At 44.5% G+C, this 22974-nt stretch overlaps 1 long non-coding RNA gene across 1 annotated transcript; it reads left to right on the top strand.

Moving 5' to 3' along the window:
- Nucleotides 1-1563: 1563 nt before the first annotated feature.
- Nucleotides 1564-9557, top strand: LOC140722026 (uncharacterized). The gene is made up of 3 exons (XR_012097526.1): nucleotides 1564-1907; nucleotides 5671-6472; nucleotides 9259-9557. It is a non-coding gene; the product is annotated as an uncharacterized lncRNA (long non-coding RNA).
- The last annotated feature ends 13417 nt before the right edge of the window (nucleotides 9558-22974 follow it).

Raw genomic sequence — 22974 nt, 5'->3', positions numbered from 1 at the left:
TCAAAGTTCCGGTGATGTCCCTCATTCACCATTTCCCATTCCCTTTTTCCTCTTTCATGTTATCTCCTTGCCTCCCTCTGGTGCTCCACTCCCGATTTTTCTTCCAATGCCTTCACCAATCAACTTCACACCTCATCCCCCCTCCCGATTTCACCAATCACGCTGTTTCACTCCCCGCTCCTCCGACCTTTTAGATCTACTCTGAGATTTTTTTAAATCTCCAGTCCTGCCGAAGGGTTTCGACCCGAAAGGTCGACTGTTCTTTCTCTCCATAGATGCTGCCTGGCCTGCTGAGTTCCTCCGCCATTTTGTGTGTGTTGCTCACAAAAATGATTCCGGGAATGAAACTCTTGTCACATCAGAGGCGTTTGATAACTCTGGGCCTCCACTTACTGGAATTCCGAAGAATGAGGGGGAGCTCATTGAAAACCTATCAGGTGTTGAAATGTCTCGATGGAATCGATGTGGAGAGGATGTTTCCTGTGGTGACCCAGAGGACAGAGGCTCAGAATAGAGCGACGTCCTTTTAGAGAGGAGATCAGAGGAATTTCTTTACCAAGAGCGTCGCGAACTGTAGGATGTATGGCCTCTGGACTGACCGTAAACGTCAGACTAGGACGTAGCACAATTTCATTCTCTCATTGGTGTTACTCCCTGGTGTCGCTGTGCTGCCCGTGTGCGCGGTTGCACAGTATCTGAAACACTCCCACGCAGATCACAGTCGATGCGGCGCTGATGGAATTTTCTTTCATTGGAAGTGCCGTGCAGTGTTCAGGCCATGCAGAAAGATTCCTGCCCAGATCAGTGGCCATGTTCCACAGCGCCACAAAGAGCCCGTGATATTACATGGCTAATCCGGGAGACTCTCCAATTACTCTGACCCACCCACTCCAGCTGACTGACGGTGGTGAACCCATCGATGTCCAAGCTCTTGTCTCTCTGTTGCAATCACATGGACGGTACAAGAACCTCAGGACTCGCACCACCAGGTTCAGGGACAGCGGCTGCCTTCCCCAGGGACAGATCCCTTCCCCAGTGATCAGGATCGTGAACAACAGAGGATAATTACACTGCCTTGTCCATCCATTGAGATGCTCCCACAACCAATTATAGCACTTTAGCGAATTTATATCTTGTTCTTTCATCTCCCGTTATTTATTGGAATTTAATTATATTTGCATTTGCACAGTTTGTTGTCTTCTGGTTGATATTTCACTGATGCTGTTATAGTCACCATTCTATGGATTTTCTGAGTATTCCGCAGGTAAATGAATCTCGGGGTTGTAGGATGTGCTCTGATAATAACATTTACTCTGCACTTTGAGTTTCAGGGAACCTCCCCTGATTCTGGGAACAAATGGAGACTGACATCTCCGGCTCCCGACAGCGTCATCAGACACACGCAACCATTCAGTGAACAGCGCTGGGAGCAACATGTTCTCATTGGTGGGCGGGACGCTGAGCTCTGGGAGAAACATGTTCTGAATGGCGGGGGAGTGTAGGTGGGCGGGACGCTGGGAAAATAGGTTCTCATTGGCGGAGGAGTGTAGGTGGGCGGGACGTTGAGCTCGGAGCAGGCCGAACATGGAACCGGAAGCGAGTGGATCCGAGGAGAGGCGGCAGATCGCGAGATGCATCTCGAGTAAAGGCTGCAACACCGGCCGGGGGTTTGAATCCTTCCGATAGCAGATGTGAAGAGACTATGAGATGTTGCAGCTACACGGAGGGCGCCCGGCCTTTCCCCGCCGAGGATCGCGGCCTGTTGTCTGGAGCTGTCTCACAGACCCGTCCCTTCCTGCTGGGAGACGGGAGCTGCCCCGCAGCGGCTGCCGATGGATTTCCGGAGCTCTCACCGCTCCCCTGTGCAATCCGAATGGCTGAAGGACAAAGGAGAACAAAGCGCAAAGGTAAACCCGTGCTTTAGAAAATAAGAAACAGGAGTAGGTGTGGCCATTCGGCCCTTTCTACCTGTTCTGTCCTTTCCTGCGAATACGCCCGATCATTGACATCAGCTGCACTTTCCTGCAACGTTCCCATAATCGCTGGGCCCCTAAATTTTTCTTTCAATTCGTAACCCTAGTGGAGAAAATTCCGAAGTTTTCCCACACTGTGGTTGAGAAAAATTCCCCTCATCCTGATGAGCTGGTCTCGGATTTTGAGTCTGTGACCCCTGGTTCCACACCCCAGCCAGGGGAAACATCATTCCTGCCCCGACCCTGTCAGTACCCTGTGAGACTGTGTCTGTCTCAGGCAGACCACCTCTTATTTCTCTCATTTTGAGACAGGCCCAGTCAGTGTAATCTCTCTGAGGACACCAGCACAACCCCGGAATCAATCTGGGAAACCTCTTCATTCCTTTTATCCCACAGACTGACTCTGAGAGGAGAGCAGACCTGTGTACTCTCTCACCAGGACCCCGGATAACTTCAGAGGAGTTCGTCATTCCTGTATTAGACCCCATTGGACCATTTTGCCGATCACGCCTGCTCCGTCACTTCATCACGGCTGATCCATTTTACCTCTCTTTCGCAGTCTCCTGCCTCACCCCCTCCACACCGCCCCATATCCCTTCCTGCCCTGACCGATCAAGGGTCTTATCAACCTCTGTCTTAAATATACATGACTTGGCCTCCGTAGCTGCCTGGGGCAACAATTTCCACAGATTCAGTCCACTCTGCCACAGAAATTCCTCGTCATTTCGGTCCCAAAAGGACAACCCTCTATTCTGAGGCTACGTTCTCTGGTCTTAGACCCGCCCACCAAAGAAAACATCCTCTCCACATCCACTCTGTCAGGGTCTTTCAACATTCAATTAGGTTACCCGTCAGTCTTCTGAGTTCCAGTGAAAACTGGCCCAGAGCCATCAGACTATCTTCACATTACAAGCCGTTTAATCCTGGAATAATTTTCATGAGCCATTGAACCCTTTCCAGTTTCAGCACATCTTTCCAGGATAAGGGCCCAACACTGCTTCAGTACTCCAGGTGAGGCCTCACCAATGCTTTATAAAGACTCAACATTACATCTGTGTCTTTATATTCTCATCCTCTTCTAATGAATAGTGAAATCACATTTGCTTTCCCCACTCCTGCAAATTCACTCTGCACACGGACTCCCACTTCCCTTTGCATCTCAGTTTCTGCGTTTTTCTCCATTTAGAAAATAACCAACCCTTTTATTTCTGAGACCAAAGAGCATGAGCGTACATTTTCCGACAGTGTGTCCCATCTGCCACTTCATTGCTCAGTCTCCGAAGCTGTCTAAGTCCTTCTGTAGTCCCTCAAACCCCGAATCCAATCCTCTGTATATGAAATAATGTTTGATGAGTAAATCTGATTTGCTGTGACAATGACCTGTTTTGAGACTTTTGAAAACCGAAAGGGAATCTGAACAAATGACAACTTTACATGGACAGATTCCCTGCACCCACTGTAAGCACGAAATGATGGCGACCAGTTCTGCTGTAGATCCTGATAAATGGATGGTAGGTTAAACTATCTCAGTAACTTCCTTAATATATAGTGAATCAACCCATATTTCAAGTGTGATAAAAACCCAGGCACACAAAACTAAAAACACTCTTCTTGTGAAGTTCCCAACAGTCCTCCAACACACCTTGAACAGATTAATCATTTCTTCTCCCTTAAATTAATCTAATATGTTAACATAAAATTCAACCTCCACAATATTTATCAATTATTTTCTGATCCGATGCTTCCATGTCAGCTTATTATCCGTCCACATGCCTGGAAATCTTACCACTGACACCTTTTAAGGAGTTTGACCAGATCATTTCCAATCAAGTGCAGGTCTGTTCATCCTGTTTGTAAAACACATAACTTGTCTTGTAGCTGCTGGAAACTTAAATCCTATCTATTTGCCAACTGTTTGACCTTATTAATTGTGAATACATCCTTTATACATGGACAAATTTCAAAAATCAAAATTTCTACCTCTAATCCATAAACCATCATCTGCACCTAGTGATTAACACACACTCCAAAACCTATTTCAGAAAAAGTTTCATTAATTATAATATGAAGTAATAAACACTACCTTGTGGGATCCCAATCTCTATCTCATGATGACCTGAATATAATTTGTACACCTGTACCTGACACAAGATGTCCAATCACAAAAAAACTCAGGCCCACTCCATCCTCATTTCCACAATTTCTTAAAAATTCTTTCCTTCCATAAATACCGTCTGCCTTTTGAATAGTAAAAATATTGCTGTTACAACATCTGTATTTAACTGTGCTTTCCTAATATCATCTTCCAAACATAAAAATGAATTCAATGTCATACTTGCCCACCCATACCTTTACAAGACGTCCAAATAAAAACAATCAGAAATATTTGCACAATAGACCCCTCAGTTGCATTTCCACAAATTAATCAAAAGTCAATCCTTCAATATCAAAAAATAATGCTATTACAGCGTCTTTATTTAACTGTGCTTTCCTAATATGAACTTCCAAACCCAAAAGTGATTCAAATGTTATTCTATCTTTCTGAATTCCCGTCTGATAAAACGTGAAATCACCTCTTTTATCAAAAATATAATTCAAACTCTCGATTACCATACATTCCACAAGTTTACATAAATGAGACGTTAAGGATATTGGCCTATAACAAGGAGGATCAGACGGGGAGCTCCAGGTTTTAGAATGGTTACGACTACAACCATTTTCCATGAGGAAAGTGGATGGCCAAACCTCCAAATACAATTCAAACAGTTAATATTTCCACACAAGAAAATTACATACATACCTGTTGAATCAAGAATTTCTACAACAAGTGCGTCATAAATTTTATTCCCAATCACAACTCTATACCCTGCCCCTTTCCTTATAAAACTGGCCACACCACCCCTCTACCAACTAACCTGTCAAGCCTAACAACAATATAATCCTGCACAGGAATAAAAAATTAAAATGTGCAGGTTTCCTGAACAGATATAACATTGGAAGAATCTGAAAATCAGAAATAATCTTCTTAAAGTCTTGACCATTATAAATCAGATTTAGTACATTTCATTGATATATTTTAATCCTATTATGTATGTTCACAAGTAGACTGGGATACAGGTACCCCACCCAACAAAACTTCATTTAAAACTTCCCACAAAACACCAGTTACACCAAGATACCTTTCTGCAGCTTTCACAATAATTTTAATTTCCTCAGTAGGATGAGATGTCTGAGCAGTACAATTCACCACATCGGTTATAAACATCACAAACTTCATTTTATCCAGCAGTGAAGTATCTTTGGTGAGAGAACTGTGATGCCGGCATATATCCACTGACGTCACAGTCTGTTCTCTGAGTGGGATCACTTTATCCAGTTTACCTGCTCTGCTTGCTGTACTTGTCCTTGAACGGGCCCTTCTGCTCACTGTGTTGTTCTGAACCAATTGAACTGGTCACTTCATGCCTTACTAAACCAATCCCTTCTGCCTACACAAGGAACACATCCCTCCATTCTCCTCACATCCACGTGGTATCTAATAGCCTCTTTCGCATCTGCCTCCACCACCACCCGATATTCACTCCAGACACCCACCACTATGGGAATGAAAAAACAAAACTTGAAATGCAAATTTCCTTTAAACATCCTGAGTCAGGTTTGTAACATCATTGTCTTTTCTAATTGTTTTTTTCCACAGCAGCTATGCAGAGAAAAGACAAAATTACACTGAATTACAAAATACTTCAATAGCGCAAAAAGGACCAATGAGGATGTGTTCCCTCTTTCTCCTGAAGTGCATGTCCACTGGCATTGGACATTTCCTCCTCAGAGAAAAAATCCTGGCTGTCCACTCTGTCTGTGCCTCTCACATTCCTGTAAACGTCTGTCAGACCTCCCTCAGCCTCTGCCACTCCGGAGAAAATTACCCGAATTGTCCGGTCTCACTTTATCCAGGCAGCATCCTGTTAAGCCTCTTCCACTCACCATCCAAAACCTCCGCATTATTCCTGTATTAGAATGCAATTCTCCAGATGTGGTTAAACTAGAGATTTATACAACTGCAACATAACTGCCTGACAATGGAACCACTATCTGGGAGTTATGAACTCGGATTCCAAGATCCCCCTGTAGATCAACACAGTCCAATCTCGCCCCATGAATATAACAGCAAAGAGATAATGCTGAGGCTTTATAAGACAAGAGGCAGGCCACACTTGGAGTATTGTCAACAATGTTGGGCCCCATATCTCAGACAGGATGTGTTGTCATTGGAGAGAATCCAGAGGAGGTACAGAAAGATGATTTGGGGAATGAAGGAGTTAAAATACAAGGAGCACTTGGCAGCTTTGACCCTGTGCTCACTGGAACTCAGAAAAATGCGGGGACATCTCATTGAAACCTACCGAGTGTTGAAAGGACTGGATAAGGTGGATGTGGAGAAGGCATTTCCTGTGGTGGGGCAAAGCCACAAAGTCGAGGGGCCACCTTTTCAAACAGAGGTAAGCAGGATATTTTTTTTATTAGCCAAGGTGTATTGGATCTGTGGAATGCTCTGTCACAGACTACGGTGGAGGCCGAGTGTGTGGGTATATTCAAGGCGGAAGTTAATCGTTTCCTGATCAGTCAGGGTATCAAAGGATATGGCGGGAGGTCAGATATCTGGAATTGAGTGCGATCTGGGATCAGCCATGATGGAAATGTGGCTGACTCAATGGGCTGAATGGTCTAATTCTGTTCCTATGCCTTATGGACTTATGAACACAAGCCCCCTCAATCATGATGAATCTCCTCTGCACTCTTCCAGCACAAAACATCCTTTGTACAGAATGCTAAGCGGAACTGAATGTAACTTTTCAAGAACGTTGTCAAGTCAGGCAGCATCTGTTGAGGGGAATAGAGTCAATGGTTGGGACAGAACCCCTCCCTTACGGCACTAACACAGGCCCTTCGGCCCAACCTTTCCATGCTGTCCTCCTGTCCATTTAAACTAATTCCTCTGCCTGTCTTTGACACAGAACACAGAAATCTACAGCACATTACAGGCTCTTCAGCCCACAAAGTTGTAGCGACCATGTAACCTACTCTAGAGACTGCCTAGGATTTCCTGATCGTATATCCCTCTATGTTTCTAAGCTCCATGAACCTATCTAAGAGCCTCTTAAAATATCCTATTGTATCCACCTCCACCACCGTTGCCAGCAGCCCATTCCAGCACCCACCACTCTCTGTGTAAGAAACTTACCCCTGACATTCCCTCAGTACCGACTTCCAAGCAGCTTAAAACTACGTCCCCTCGTGTTAGTCACTTCAAGCCTGGGAAAATGCCTCTGGCTATCCACATGGTCAAAGCCTCTCATCATCCTATTACAATTACTTATGTACAGATTAGGAGAATTATAGCTTCAACATCACCTCACAGCTCTTGAACTCAATCCCACGGTTGATGAAGGCCATCACACCAGACATTTTCCTAACAACACTGCCAACCTCCACAGCAGCTTTGAATGTCGTATGGACATGGACCCCAAGATCTCTCTGACCCTCCACACTGCCAAGAGTCTTACCATTAATATTATATTCTGCGTTTAAATTTGACCTGCAGAAATGAACCTCTTCATCTGTGTTGAACTCCATCTGCCACTTCCCAGTTCTGCATCCGAGGTGAGGAAATAGATTGCTGAGCCTCTGGCTAGGATCTTTATGTCCTCACTGTCCATGGGAATGGTACCAGAGGATTGGAGGGAGGCGAATGTTGTCCCCTTGTTCCAAAAGGGTAGTAGGGATAGTCTGGATAATTATAGACCATTGAGCCTTACATCTGTGGTGGGAAAGCTGTTGGAAAAGATTCACAAAGATAGGATTTATTGGCATTTAGAGAATCATGGTCTGATCAGTGATAGCGTGGCTTTCTGAAGGGCAGATTGTGTCTAACAAGCCTGATGGAGTTCTTTTAGGAGGTGACCAGGTATATAGATAAGGGTAGTGCAGTGGATGTAATCTACATGGATTTTAGTAATGCATTTGATAAGGTTCCACACGGTAGGCTTAATCAGAAAGTCAGAAGGCATGGGATCCAGGGATGTTTGACCAGGTGGATTCAGAATTGGCTTGCCTGCTGAAAGCAGAGAGTTGTGGTGGAGGGAGTACATTTGGATTGGAGGGTTGTGACTAGTGGTGTCCCACAAGGATCAGTTCTGGGACCCCTACTTTTCGAGATTTTTATTAACGACCTGGATGTGGGGGTAGAAGGATGGGTTGGCAAGATTGCAGAAGGCACAAAGGTTGGTGGTGTTGTGGATAGTGCAGAGGATTTTCAAAGATTGCAGAGAGACATTGATAGGATGCAGGAGTGGGCTGAGAAGTGGCAGATAGAGTTCAACCTGGAGAAGTGTGAGGTGGTACACTTTGGAAGGACAAACTCCAAGGCAGAGTACAAAGTAAATGGCAGGATACTTGGAAGTGTGGAGGAGCAGAGGGATCTGGGGCTACATGACCACAGATCCCTGAAATTTGCCTCACAGGTAGACAGAGTAGTTAAGAAAGCTTATGGGGTGTTAGCTTTCAAAAGTCGAGGGATGGAGTTTAAGATTCGCGATGTAATGATGCAGCTCTCTAAAACTCTGGTTGGGCCACACAAGGAGTACTCTGTCCAGTTCTGGTCACCTCACCATAAGAAGGATGTGGAAGCATTGGAAAGGGTACAGAGGAGATTTACCAGAATGCTGCCTGATTTAGAGAGTATGGATTATGATCAGAGATTAAGGGAGCTAGGGCTTTACTCTCTGGAGAGAAGGAGGATGAGAGGAGAAATGATAGAGGTATAGTTGATATTAAGGGGAATAGATAGAGTGGACAGCCAGCGCCTCTTCCCCAGGGCACCACTGCTCAATACAATGCTCAGGACATGGCTTTAAGGTAAGGGGAGGGAAGTTCAAGGAGGATATTAGAGGAAGGTTTTTCACTCAGAGAGTGGTTGGTGCGTGGAATGCACTGCCCGAGTCAGTGGTGGAGGCAGATACACTAGTGAAGTTTAAGAGTCTACTAGACAGGTATATGGAGGAATTTAAGCTAAGGGAGGCAGAGTTTAAGGATCGGCACAACATTGTGGGCCGAAGGGCCTGTACTGTGCTGTATTGCTCTATGTTCTATCTATTTCTAGCTGGAATCTCTCTTTTAATTTATTTTTTTATTGAAGGCACGACACAGTACAGTAAACGTAATGCATTACATTTTCCTCCATTTTGCTTTTATACCTTACCCCTAAACAACACCACAACGTCATCAGTGGGGCCTTCTGGGAGTTGTAGTCATTGGTCCTCGCTCGCTCCCTGTCAAAGCATGTTTCGTCAGCCACCACAGACGTCACCGAAACAGACCCACCGAGGCGCGAAGGGGAATCACACCCGTTCTTGTGGGCGCCGAGACCGGCGACACCGACAGAAGCGAATCGCTGACCTCCGCCATGGAGATGGAGCGGAAGAGGAGGGGCTGATCATGGGCCGATTTCCTCCAGCCTATCGAAGCTCAGACGTAACACTGACCCCTGATGTCACTGGCTGTGGTGCATGTCGCTCAAATGGGAACTCAGAGGGTGATTAGTTTATGTGAACGTCAGTCAGCCTTCCTGTCTTTATGAGTTTGGATTTGGATTTATAACGGGACAGGAAGCAAATTGGGAGAAATGTGAGTTTTTATGTGATGGTGCATCAGTCTCCGAGTTACATTATTAACAATAAAAGGGCAAAGGCCGTTGTGAGGAAGTAGGTGATTTACTGGAGGTTATATGGAGATAATATTGGAAGGGATATCAAACTTGGAATTGTTTGGGATACGATTTAGAAAATGGGGGGATTTGTGGGGATCATAATATTCCAGTGTTGATTAATGAGGGCAAAATGATTGTTACTGAAACAGGGAAGGTTGTGTTACTGGCTGGGTCATTTGTTGAGATTCATAATCAGGATATTTTAAGTGAAGAAATTAAACAATGTAGGGATATGTTTTTCAGTGCTGGAATGATGTGCTGGAAGTCAGCTGTAGCAATGATAGTATCACTGATGGAGAGATTTCTTTGTATGAATTTAAGACGTCTATTAATAATGCAGGTCAGGTGCTCCCAGGAAAGAGTGATATTTGAAATTGTAATTGTTTCTAATTCGCTTTTGTGAAAATATTAAATGTTTGAATTGTGCATCTACTTTCCTCATGGAAAATGGAAATAGTCGTGCCAATTCTAAAACCTGGCAGATCCCCATCTGATCCTTCTAGTTATGGGCCTATATCGTGAATGTCTCATTTATGTAAACTTATGGAATGTATGGTAATCAAGCGCTTGAGTTATATTTTGGAAAGAGTGGTGATAAAGTGTTTTATTAGAGTGGATTTTGGAAGGGTGAAATGACATTAGATTCAGTTTTAGACTTGGAAGATGATATTCGGAAAACAATTAAATAAAGATGTTGTAATAGCAGTATTTCTTGATACTGAAAAGGGAAATGATATGGAAGAAAGGACTTTTGATTAAATTAGGAGTGAGGGGGACATTGTATAATTTTTTTGAGTTTTTTTTGGATGGACTGTCCAAGTATCGGTCGGCATGTTATGTTTGTGTTTCTATGAGATAGAGAATGGGATCCCACAAGGCAGTATTTGTAGCCCTTCATTATTTAATATTATGATTAATGATATTTTCTCTGAGATGGGAAAATGGGATACCCTGGGTAAATCACAATATACAGATGACGTAGCTTTATAGATTAGAGGTTTTAATTGCAATTTACAATTAATAGGTCAAACAGTGGGCAGATTGATGAGGATTTTAAGCTTTCAGTCGTTAAAACACATTACGTGGTTTACAAACAGCATTAATAGACTTGCAGTTGATTTTAAATTATGTCATTAATATCTTGTGGAAGTGTCAGAGGTAAGATTTCTCAGTATGTGGATGGATAATAAGCTGACGTGGAAGCACCTATCAGTAAAATAATTGATAAATGTAAAGGAGCTTTAAATCTCCTCAGACATCTATGTGGGTATTCTTGGGTGCAACATGAAAATCTTTGTTGATCAATTATATTTGTTTAATTTGATCTGTTCTTGATTATGTCTGTGTGGCTAATGGATCAGCTTCATCTTCAAATTAAAAATGTTTGTATGTGATACAATTACAGACTTTAAGATTGTGTTCTGGTGCAGTAATGTCATCTCCTGTTTTGGCTTTACTGATTGCAATGGGACAATTGCCCTCAAAGTAACAGAGGTTCAAGTTGATGTCAACATACTGGATTAATTTGCGGGGGCAAGGAAATGATCATCCTGTTAAAGGTGTGCTGGAGGACGGTTGGGGACATCACAAGAAGAGTGTTTTTTGTTTTGGGTGGCTGGGTTCTTACCACGCTGGGAATATGGGTGTATTTGATGATACAATAAGTCCCACTGTAGCTTTCTCCGTAACCCCACCTTGTTTTCTCCAATGACTTCAGTTGATTTTAGGTTACACGATCGGTTTCGGTTCTGCCTGAGTGTCTGTTGGTTCATCAGTATATTAATGAAAGTTGTTATCATACAGTAACCATTTTTACAGATGAATCAAAAGATAAGTTTACTGGGGATGTTGGTGTGGCTGTTTTTGTGTGCCTGAATTGCAGGTAATGGTAAAGAAATGACTTATAGCCATTTATCAGCATAGGAAGCAGAATTCTTTCCCAACAGTTTAGGTTTACAGTGGGTGGAGGAAATTGGTCCTTATAATTTGCTCGGAATACATTTCGGTTTTGATGAGTCTTAAACAGGTCATTCTGACAGTAGGTCAGATTGACTGTTGGAAACTTGTCAAACGGTATTTCATATATAAAGTTTGATTTATATGTCTGCACATTATGACATATAGGGTAGCAAAGGTGAGTGGGATGTTGGATTATTGGGATGCTGTTAAAATCCAACAAAAGGCAACGAAAAAAACCATAAGAATGGTAAAGACGAAATATGAGGGCAAAATGACCAATAATATAAATCAGGATACTAAACGTTTAGTTTTCAGTTACATGAAGAGTGAAAGGGAGATGAGAGTTGATACTGGACCACTGGAAAATGATGCTGGTGAAGTAGTAATGGGGGACAAAGAAATGGCAGATGAACTTAATGAACAATCTTCACTGTCCCCCACTTGTCCCATTTAACCTGTCTCAATACGGGTGGACTTTAGGACCCGGGGGAGCTCAGGACCCGCCGCCCGCAGCTGCTGCTGAATCCCCGGTGTTTCTGTTCGGTTGACGGATGCGGTGAACGAGTTAAAATTAATCGATCGATAATTCTCATCTCGTGTTTATTTCACTCCATAGAACCATAGAACACTACAGCACAGAAAACAGGCCATTTGGCGCTTCTAGTCTGTGCGGAAACTTTATCCGCTCGTCCCATTGACCTGCACCCAGTCCGTAACCCTCCAGACCTCTCCCATCCATGTATCTATCCAATTTATTCTTAAAACTTAAGAGTGATCCCGCATTTATCACGTCAGATGGCAGCTCGTTCCACACTCCCACCACTCTCTGAGTGAAGAAGATCCTCCTCATGTTCCCCCTAAACCTTTCCGCTTTCACCCTAAAGCCATGTCCTCCCATTTTTATCTTTCCTAATCTAAGTGGAAAGAACCTACTCACATTTACTGTCTATACCCCTCATAATTTTGTAAACCTCTATCAAATCCCCCCTCAGTCTTCTATGCTCCAAGGAATAAAGTCCTAACCTGTTCAATCTTTCCCTGTAACTCAACTCCTGAACACCTGGCAACATCCTAGTAAATCTTCTCTGCAGTCTTTCAATCTTACTGATATCCTTCCTATAGTTAGGTGACCAGAACTGCAGATAATACTCCAAATTTGTCTTCACCAATGCCTGATACAACCTCAGCATAACATCCCAACTCCTGTACTCAGTACTTTCATTTATGAATGCCAGGATGCCAAAGGCCTTCTTTACAACCCTGTCTACCTGTGACTCCCAGATCCCTTTGTTTCTCCGCACTCCTCAGTGCCCTACCATTTACTGTGTATGTCCTACCTAGGTTTGTCCTTCCAAAACATAACACCTCACACCTGTCTGCATTAAATTCCATCTGTCATTTTCTGGCCCATTTTTCCAGTTGGTCCAGATCCCTCGGCAAGCTTTGAAAGCCTTCCTCGCTGTCCACAACGCCTCCAATCTTGGTGTCATCAGCAAAATTGCTGATCCAATTGACCACATCTATATCATTGATATAGACAACAAACAACAATGGTCCCAGCACAGATCCCTGAGGCACACCACTAGTCACAGGCCTCCAGTCTGAGAAGCAATCATCCACTACCACTCTCTGTCTTCTCCCACACAGCCAATTCCGAATCCAGTTTACAACCTCTCCATGGACACCTCGTGTCTGAACCTTCTGAACTAACCTCCCATGTGGGACCTTGTCAAAGGCCTTACTAAAGTTCATGCAGACAACATCCACAGCCTTTCCTTCATCTACTTTCTTGGTAACCTCTTCGAAAAATTCTACAAGATTTGTTAAACATGATCTACCACGCACAAAGACATACTGACTATCAGCCCTTGGCTGTCCAAATACTTGTATATCCGATCTCTCAGAACACCTTCCAATAACTGACCTACTACTGATGTCAGGATCACCGGCCTGTAGTTACCTGGTTTACCATTGGAGCCTTTTTTAAACAACAGAACTACAAGAGCTACCCTCCAATCCTCCGGCACTGCACCCGTGGCTGAAGATATTGTAAATATTTCTGTCAGGGCCCCTGCAATTTCTACACTAGTCTCTCTCAAGGTCCGAGGAAATATCAAGTCAGGCCCGGGGGATTTATCTACCTTTATGCACTGTAAGGCAGCAAGCACCTCCTCCTCTTTAATCTACAAATGTTCCATGACACTACTGCTTGTTTCCCTTCCTTCCATATACACTATACCAGTTTCCTGAGTAAATAATGATGCAAAAAAACTGTTTAAGATCTCCCCCATCTCGTGAGGCTCCACACATAGACGACCACTCTGATCTTCTAGGGGACCAATTTTGTCCCTTACTATCCTTTTACGCTTAATATACTTGTAGAAACCCTTCGGGTTTACCTAAACATTATCTGCCAAAGCCACCTCATGTCTTTTTTCCTTCCTGATTTCCTTCTTTAGTATTTTCTTACATTTTCTATACTGTTCAAGTAACTCATTTGTTCTTTGTTGCCTCTACCTGCTATACACCTCTCTCTTTTTCTTAACCAGATCACCAATATCCCTTGAAAACCAAGGTTCCCTATGCCTGTTAACTTTGCCTTTAATCCTGGCAGGAACATGCAAACTCTGCACTCTCAAACTTTCGCCTTTGAAGGCCTTCCACTTACTGAACACATCCTCGCCAGAAAAAAAAAATTATCCCAATCCACTCTTCCTAGATCCTTTTTCATTTCCACAAAATTGGCCCTTCTCCAATTTAGAACCTCAACTTGAGGACCAGTCCCATCCTTATACATAATTAACTTGAAACTAATGACATTATGGTCACTGGACCCAAAATGTTCGCCTACACATACTTCTGTCACCTGACTGTCTGGTTTCCTAATAGGAGATCAAGTATTGCATCCTCTCTCGTAGGTACCTCTATATATTGATTTTAGAAAACTTTCCTGAAAACATTTCACAAACTCCAAGCCATCTAGTCTTTTTACAGTTTGGGAGTCCCAGTCAATATGAGGAAAAGTAAAATTCCCTACTATTACAACTTCCTGTTTCTTACATCGGTCTTCTATCTTTATACAGGTTTGCTCCTCCAATTCTCTCTGACTATTGAGCGGTCTATAATACACCCCTATTAGTGTGGTCATACCTTTCCTGTTCCTCAGCTCCACCCATATGGCCTCTGTAGACAAGCCCTCCGGGCTGTCCTGTCTACGCACAGCTGTGATATTTTCCCTGAATAGTAATGCCACTCCTCCCCCTTTCATCACTCCCCCTCTATCACGTCTGAAACAACAAATAATTCTATCACGTATAAACCTTAGGTCAGAGGTTATCTTTTTGTATTAATGTATTAAAAATAAATTATAAATTCTACCAATGGAATCTCTTACTAAAGGATTCATATTCAAACAGTATCCAACAAATCAGATTCTTGCATATATGGAAACTTAGATAATTATTTTTGTAAAAAATGTCTAACATGAAGATATTGCAGTAAGTGTGTATGAGAGAGAGAATATTTGCTAATTAACTCTTCATGTCATCAATCGACCATCACAAAATAAAGGAAAATAAAAATAAATAAATCTGCAAAAAAAAACAGATCCCCTTAATCACTAAAATTTAAACAACATTGGGAGAGAGAACTTAATATGACCTTTGTTAATGAAGATGGTCAACTCTGCTTTAATATGAACCAATCAGCTGCGCCACGTCCACATGGGCCGGTTTCAGTCGGTCCACCGAGAAAACCTCCTCTCTCCCCCCAATGTCCAGCACGAACGTGGACCCGTTGTTCCTGATCACCATAAACGGCCCCTCGTAGGGCAGCTGTAGCGGTGCCCGATGTCCGCCCTGTCGTACAAACACAAACTTACAGTTTCGCAGGTCTTTGGGTACGCAGGTCGGGTTCTGCCCATGCTGCGAAGTGGGTATGGGGGCCAGGTTGCCGAGCCTCTCGCGTAGTCTGCTCAGGACTGCTGCGGGTTCTTCCTCTTGCCCCCTTGGGGCTGGTATGAACTCCCCTGGGATGACCAGGGGTGCGCCGTACACCAACTCGGCCGACGAGGTGCGCAGATCTTCTTTGGGCGCCGTGCGGATTCCGAGCAGGACCCAGGGAAGCTTGTCCACCCAGTTAGGCCCTTTGAGGCGGGCCTTGAGAGCCCCTGTCTGAGGAGTCAAGGGCCAGGGGTCTCTCTGCTCTCGGTCCAGCGTAAAACCCTTGGGGAGACATTAGATGTCCATCCACTTTCATCGAGTCAAACCACGGGAAAGGTTCGTGTCGGCCACCCGACCGCGCCTGAGGCCCAGCGGCCTTTCCCCGATCCCCGGGGCCCCGCTGCCCGTGTCTCCCCCGATCCCCAGGGCCCCGCTGCCCCAGTCTCCCCCCCCGATCCCCGGGGCCCCGCCACCTGAGTCTCCCCCCGATCCCCGGGGCCGCGCCGCCCGAGTCTCCCCCCGATTCCCGGAGCCCCGCCGCCCGAGTCTCCCCCCGAACCCCGGGGCCCGGCTGCCCGAGTCTCCCCCCGATCCCCAGCGCTGCCCGAGTCTCCCCCCTATCCCCGGGGCCCTGCTGCCCCAGTCTCCCCCCCCCCCGATCCCCGGGGCCCCGCCACCTGAGTCTCCACCGATCCCCGGGGCCGCGCCGCCCGAGTCTCCCCCCCGATTCCCGGAGCCCCGCCGCCCGTCTCCCCCCAAACCCCGGGGCACCACTGCCCGAGTCTCCCCCCGATCCCCGGAGCCCGGCTGCCCGAGTCTCCCCCCGATCCCCAGCGCTGCCCTAGTCTCCCCCTATCCCCGGGGCCCCGCTGCCCGAGTCTCCCCCCTATCCCCGGGGCCCCGCTGCCCGAGTCTATCCCCGATCCCCGGGGACCGGCTGCCCGAGTCTCCCCCCGATCCCCGGGGCCCGGCTGCCCGAGTCTCCCCCGATCCCCAGCGCTGCTCGAGTCTCCCACCCCCGATCCCCGGGGCCCCCGCTGCCCGAGTCTCCCCCCCGATCCCCGGGGCCCTGCTGCCCGAGTCTCCCCCCCGATCCCCGGGGCCCTGCTGCCCTGTAGATCAACACAGTCCAATATCGCCCCATGAATATAACAGCAACGAGATAATGCTGAGGCTTTATAAGACACGAGTCAGGCCACACTTGGAGTATTGTCAACAATGTTGGGCCCCATATCTCAGACAGGATGTGTTGTCATTGGAGAGAGTCCAGAGGAGGTTCAGAAAGATGATTTCAGGAATGAAGGGGTTAAAATATGAGGAGCACTTGGCAGCTTTGACCCTGTGCTCACTGGAACTCAGAAAAATACGGGGCATCTCATTGAAACCTACCGAATGTTGAAAGGACTGGATAAGGTGGATGTGGAGAAGGTATTTCCTGTGGTGGGGCACAGCCACAAAGTCGAGGGGCCACCTTTTCAAACAGAGGTAAGCAGCTTATTTTTTTTATTAGCCAGAGAGTATTGGATCTGTGGAATGCTCTGCCACAGACTGCGGTGGAGGCCGAGTGTGTGGGTATATTCAAGACGGCAGTTGACCGTTTCCTGATCGGTCAGGGCATCAAAGGATATGGCGGGAGGTCAGATATCTGGAATTGAGTGCGATCTGGGATCAGCCATGATGGAAAGGCGGCTGACTCAATGGGCTGAATGGCCTAATTCTGTTCCTATGCCTTATGGACTTAGGAACACAAGCCCCCTCAATCATGATGAATCTCCTCTGCACTCTTCCAGCACAAAACATCCTTTGTACAGAATGCTAAGCGGAACTGAATGTAATTTTTCAAGAACGTTGTCAAGTCAGGCAGCATCTGTTGAGGGTAATAGAGTCGATGGTTGGGACAGAACCCCTCTCTTACGGCACAAACACAGGCCCTTCGGCCCAACCTTTCCATGCTGTCCTCCTGTCCAATTAAACTAATCCCTCTGCCTGTCTTTGACACAGAACACAGAAATCTACAGCACATTACAGGCTCTTCAGCCCACAATGTTGTACCGACCATGTAACCTACTCTAGAGACTGCCTAGGATTTCCTGATCGTATATTCCTCTATGTTTCTAAGCTCCATGTACCTATCTAAGAGTCTCTTAAAATATCCTATTGTATCCACCTCCACTATCGCTGCAGGCAGTGCATTCCATGCACCCACCACTCTCTGTGTAAGAAACTTACCCCTGACATTCCCTCAGTACCGAATTCCAAGCAGCTTAAAACTACGTCCCCTCGTGTTAGTCACTTCAAGCCTGGGAAAATGCCTCTGGTTATCCACATGGTCAAAGCCTCTCATCATCTTATTACAATTACTTATGTACAGGTTAGGAGAAATATAGCTTCAACATCACCTCACAGCTCTTGAACTCAATCCCATGGTTGATGAAGGCCATCACACCAGACGCCTTCCTAACAACACTGCCAACCTTCGCAGCAGCTTTGAATGTCGTATGGACACAGACCCCAAGATCTCTCTGACCCTCCACACTGCCAAGAGTCTCATCATTAATATGATATTCTGTGTTCAAATTTGACCTGCAGAAATGAATCTCTTCATCTGTGTTGAACTCCATCTGCCACTTCCCAGTTCTGCATCCGAGGCGAGGAAATAGATTGCTGAGCCTCTTGCTAGGATCATTATGTCCTTATTGCCCACGGGAATGGTCCCGGAGGATTGGAGGGAGGCGAATGTTGTCCCCTTGTTCAAAAAGGGTAGTAGGGTCAGTCCGGATAATTATAGACCATTGAGCCTTACATCTGTGGTGGGAAAGCTGTTGGAAAAGATTCACAAAGATAGGATCAATTGGCATTTAGAGAATCATGGTCTGATCAGTGACAGTCAGCATGGCTTTCTGAAGGGCAGATCGTGTCTAACAAGCCTGATGGAGTTCTTTTAGGAGGTGACCAGGCATATAGATGAGGGTATTGCAGTGGATGTGATCTACATGGATTTTAGTAATGCATTTGATAAGGTTCCAGACTGTAGGCTTATTCAGAAAGTCAGAAGGCATGGGATCCAGGGATGTTTGACCAGGTGGATTCAGAGTTGGCTTGCCTGCAGAAAGCAGAGAGTTGTGGTGGAGGGAGTACATTCGGATTGGAGGGTTGTGACTAGTCGTGTCCCACAAGGATCAGTTCTGGGACCACTGCCTTTCGTGATTTTTATTAATGACCTGGATGTCGGGGTAGAAGGATGGATTGGCAAGTTTGCTGAAGACACAAAGGTTGGTGGTGTTGTGGACAGTGAAGAGGATTGTCAAAGAATGCAGAGAGACATTGATAGGATGCAGGAGAGGGCTGAGAAGTGGCAGATAGCGTTCAACCTGCAGAAGTGTGAGCTGGTACACTTTAGAAGGACAAACTCCAAGGCAGAGTACAAAGTAAATGGCAGGATACTTGGAAGAGTAGAGGAGCAGAGGGATCTGGGGCTACATGTCCACAGATCCCTGAAAGTTGCCTCACAGGTAGACAGAGTAGTTAAGAAAGCTTATGGGTTGTTAGCTTTTATAAGTCGAGGGATAGAGTTTAAGAGTGGTGATGTAATGATGCAGCTCTATAAAACTCTGGTTGGGCCACACTTGGAGTACTCTGTCCAGTTCTGGCCACCTCACTATAGGAAGGATGTGGAAGCATTGGAAAGGGTACAGAGGAGATTCACCAGAATGCTGCCTGGTTTAGAGTATGGATTATGATCAGAGATTAAGGGAGCTAGGGCTTTACTCTCTGGAGAGAAGGAGGATGAGAGGAGAAATGATAGAGGTATAGTTGATATTAAGGGTAACAGATAGAATGGACAGCCAGCGCCTCTTCCCCAGGGCACCACTGCTCAATACAAGAGGACATGGCTTTAAGGTAAGGGGAGGGAAGTTCAAGGGGGATATTAGAGGAAGATTTTATACTCAGAGAGTGGTTGGTGCGTGGAATGCACTGCCCGAGTCAGTAGTGGAGGCAGATACACTAGTGAAGTTTAAGAGACTACTAGACAGGTGTATGGAGGAATTTAAATTTAGGGAGGCAGCGTTTAAGGGTCGGCACAACATTGTGGGCCGAAGGGCCTGTACTGTGCTGTATTGTTCTATGTTCTATCTATTTCTCGCTGGAATCTCTCTTTTAATTTTTCATTGAAGGCACGACACAGTACAGAAAACGTAATGCCTTACATTTTCCTCCATTTTGCTTTTATACCTTACCCCTAATCAACACCGCAACGTCATCAGTGGGGCCTTCTGGGAGTTGTAGTCATTTTCCTCGCTCGCTCCCTGTCGAAGCATGTTTCGTCAGCCACCACAGACGTCACCGAAACAGACCCACCGAGGCGCGAAGGGGAATCACACCCGTCCTTGTGGGCGCCGAGGCCGGCGACACCCACAGAAGCGATCCGCTGATCACCGCCATGGAGATGGAGCGGAAGAGGAGGGGCTGATCATGGGCCGATTTCCTCCAGCCTATCGTAGCGCAGACTTAACACTGACCCCTGCTGGCATTGGCTGCCGTGCCTGTCGCTCAAATGGGAACTCAGAGGGTGATTAGTTTATGTGAACGTCAGTCAGCCTTCTTGTCTTTATGAGTTTGGATTTGGATTTATAACGGGACAGGAAGCAAATTGGGAGAAATGTGAGTTTTTATGTGATGGTGCATCAGTCTCCGAGTTACATTATTAACAATAAAAGGGCAAAGGCCGTGGTGAGGAAGGAGGTGATTTACTGGAGGTTATATGGAGATAATATTGGAAGGGATATCAAACTTGGAATTGTTTGGGATATGATTTAGAAAATGGGGGGATTTGTGGGTATCATAATATTCCAGTGTTCATTAATGAGGGCAAAATGATTGTTACTGAAACAGGGAAGGTTGTGTTACTGGCTGGGTCATTTGCTGAGATTCATAATCAGGATAATTTAAGTGAAGAAGTTAAACAATGTAGGGATCTGTTTTTCACTGCTGGAATGATGTGCTGGAAGTCAGCTGTAGCAATGATAGTATCACTGATGGAGAGATTTCTTTGTATGAATTTAAGACGTCTATTAATAATGCAGGTCAGGTGTTCCCAGGAAAGAGTGATATTTGAAATTGTAATTGTTTCTAATTCGCTTTTGTGAAAATATTAAATGTTTGAATTGTGCATCTACTTTCCTCATGGAAAATGGAAATAGTAGTGCCAATTCTAAAATCTGGCAGATCCCCATCTGATCCTTCTAGTTATAGGCCTATATCGTGAATGTCTCATTTATGTAAACTTATGGAATGTATGGTAATCAAGCGCTTGAGTTATATTTTGGAAAGAATGGTGATAATGTGTTTTATTAGAGTGGATTTTGGAAGGGTGAAATGACATTAGATTCAGTTTTAGGTCTGGAAGATGATATTCGGAAAGCACAATTAAATAAAGATGTTGTAATAGCAGTATTTGTTGATACTGAAAATTGAAATGTTATGGAAGGAAGGACTTTTGATTAAATGACGGAAATTAGGAGTGAGTGGAGATTGTATAATATTCTGAGTTTTTTTAATCTGGATTGACTGTGCAATTATGGGTCGGCATGTTATGTTTGTGTTTCTATGAGATAGAGAATGGGATCCCACAAGGCAGTATTTGTAGCCCTTCATTATTTAATATTATGATTAATGATATTTTCTCTGAGATGGGAAAATGGGATACCCTGGGTAAATCACAATATACAGATGATGTAGCTTTATATATTAGAGGTTTTAATTGCAATTTACAATTAATAGGTCAAACAGTGGGCAGATTGATGAGGATTTTAAGCTTTCAGTCATTAAAACACATTATGTGTTTTACAAACAGCATTAATAGACTTGCTCTTGATTTTAAATTATGTCATTAATATCTTGTGGAAGTGTTAGTGGTAAGATTTCTCAGTATGTGGATGGATAATAAGCTGACGTGGAAGCACCTATCAGTAAAATAATTGATAAATGTAAAGGAGCTTTAAATCTCCTCAGACATCTATGTGGGTATTCTTGGGTGCAACATGAAAATCTTTGTTGACCAATTATATTTGTTTAATTTGATCTGTTCTTGATTATGTCTGTGTGGCTAATGGATCAGCTTCATCTTCAAATTAAAAATGTTTGTATGTGATACAATTACAGACTTTAAAATTGTGTTCAGGTGCAGTAATGTCGTCTCCTGTTTTGGCTTTACTGATTGCAATGGGACAATTGCCCTCAAAGTAACAGAGGTTCAAGTTGATGTCAACATACTGGATTAATTTGCGGGGGCAAGGAAATGATCATCCTGTTAAAGGTGTGCTGGAGGACGGTTGGGGACATCACAAGAAGAGGGTTTTTTGTTTTGGGTGGCTGGGTTCTTACCACGCTGGGAATATGGGTGTATTTGATGATACAATATGCCCCACTGTAGCTTTCTCCGTAACCCCACCTTGTTTTTTCCAATGACTTCAGTTGATTTTAGGTTACACGATCGGATTCGGTTCTGCCTGAGTGTCTGTTGGTTCATCAGTATATTAATGAAAGTTGTTATCATACAGTAACCATTTTTACAGATGAATCAAAAGATAAGTTTACTGGGGATGTTGGTGTGGCTGTTTTTGTGTGCCTGAATTGCAGGTAATGATAAAGAGATGACTTATAGCCATTTATCAGCATAGGAAGCAGAATTCTTTCCCAACAGTTTAGTCTTACAGTGGGTGGAGGAAATTGGTCCTTATAATTTGCTCAGAATACATTTCGGTTTTGATGAGTCTTAAACAGGTCATTCTGACAGTAGGTCAGATTGACTGTTGGAAACTTGTCAAACGGTATTTCATAGATAAAGTTTGATTTATATGTCTGCACATTATGGGCCCTGCACATCACACTGTTGAGGGAAATGATGATGTTGACTGTTTAGCACCAAAAGCTGTTAAATGTTAAGCTGTGGATATAGACCTTCCACTTAGCAAATTAGAAGCTAAAGGGTTGGTAGTGTTAAGAATTGGGGGCTTATGGCAAGACGTAGGATAATGGACATAAGGACAGACACCTTTACAGAATACATAAACCTGTTGGGTTTATAGAAGAAGGGCTTAAAACAAGGGAAGGAATGATATTGACATGACATAGAAATGCCCACACTATGCTTAATTATGCCTTGTACTAAATGGAAAACTTCATTCTGTGTCGTGTACATTTTGTCATTATGAAACTGTCGAAATACATACTATTTCAATGTGAAGCGTACAAGGCTGAAGAAAAATCAAATGCAGTCTTCAGTACAATCTTTGCGAGGGTAGATGGTTTTCAGAAAAAAACTATTAAATTATGG

The sequence above is a fragment of the Hemitrygon akajei genome, unplaced genomic scaffold, assembly GCF_048418815.1.
Source record: "Hemitrygon akajei unplaced genomic scaffold, sHemAka1.3 Scf000067, whole genome shotgun sequence".
NCBI lineage: Eukaryota > Metazoa > Chordata > Chondrichthyes > Myliobatiformes > Dasyatidae > Hemitrygon > Hemitrygon akajei.
The sequence above is the reverse complement of the archived record's forward strand: the minus strand, read 5'-3'. Positions and strand labels throughout refer to the sequence as shown.